The sequence below is a fragment of the Chrysochloris asiatica genome, unplaced genomic scaffold (assembly GCF_000296735.1).
Source record: "Chrysochloris asiatica unplaced genomic scaffold, ChrAsi1.0 scaffold00037, whole genome shotgun sequence".
Taxonomy (NCBI): domain Eukaryota; kingdom Metazoa; phylum Chordata; class Mammalia; order Afrosoricida; family Chrysochloridae; genus Chrysochloris; species Chrysochloris asiatica.
Genome location: NW_006408555.1, coordinates 15,513,656 through 15,515,099, shown reverse-complemented (window position 1 = coordinate 15,515,099; position 1,444 = coordinate 15,513,656).

The window sequence follows — 1,444 nt, the reverse complement described above, 5'->3', positions numbered from 1 at the left end:
TTTTTTTTTTTTTTTTAATGGAGCAAAGAATGGAAAAAAGAAAGTAAATTAGTGGCTTTCCAGGACAGGGGTGAAGTTGGGGTGTATGAAGAAATGTACAGGTAAGGGATGCAGGGCTTCCTGTTGGAGTGACAAAATGTTCTAAAACTTATTGTGGTGATGGCTGCACAACTCTGAAGCTATTAATCTACTACAACATATTCATTTGTACACTCTGAATGAGCCGTATGATGGGATGTATTAAGTGATATCTTAATAAGGCTGTTAAAAAAACAATAACCTTGCAACATAGTCACAACATTGCATTGCACCTGCTTCCTTTGAACATTTTCTCCTCTATGAGTAATAGATTCAATTCTTCATAAGCCTTAATGATTAACAATCAACCAGCCAAGCACTGCCTTTCTCCACACATTGGTGTTACCTGTCATCGAGTCAGTTCCTACGCCTGGCAACCCCCGTGCAAGACAAAAAACACTGCCTGGTCTGGCACTATAGTCATAATTGTTGGCATACTTGAGTTCATTGTTTCAAGTGCCATGTATCCTGCATGCCCTCCAACCTAAGAACTCCTCTTCCAGCACTATATCGGACAATATTTTGTTGTAGTACATAGGGTTTCATTGACTAATTTTTGGAAATAGATTGCCAGATCTTTCTTCCTAGTCTTTCTTAGCCTGGAAACTCCACTGAAACCTGTCCTCCATGGTTGACACTGCTGGTATTTGAAATACTAGGTAACAAGCAAACCACAACAGTATGACAAACTGATAGACCTCCACCATATAGAATTCATTAAAAATTGTTGTTGTTAAGTGCTATTGAGTGGATTCCAACTCACAGTGACCCTGTGTAGGGTTTCTGGGGAGCAGCTGGTGAGTTTGAACCATCAACCTTTTGGTTCAAGTTGACCTTGCAGTTCAAAACATCCTTGTGGTCAAGTGTTCATCTTACACTGCCATACCAGTTACTTCACAGTGCCCCACAAAGCTGTTAAATATTTCAGTCATGAAGAAGTTTTGAAAGGCAAAATATGGACATAGCTAGCAAAGTCTTTTCAAGACATCGGCTCAAATTCACAGCAGAGCCCTGACTTCCACAATCACAACGAATATAAAATCAGCAGTCAATTCGTACAAAAAAGCATGTTTTGCTTGGCACTGCAAAAAAGGCATATTTTGATTTTTGAAAGACACATATCTTTCCCTGTATCAGAATTAGGGATCGGAGACTGCATCCACACTAACTAGATAAGCAGGCAGATGAAGTCCAATAAGATTCGAATAACAGGATATCTCTTATCTTATTTTAATTTGGTTTGAGTTGCTGTGATTCTGAGGGCTATGCCACCGGTATTTTAAATAACCAGCAGGGTCACCCATGGTGGACAGGTTTCAGATGAGCTTCCAAACAAAGACAGACTAGGAAGAAAGAGTAACAAACT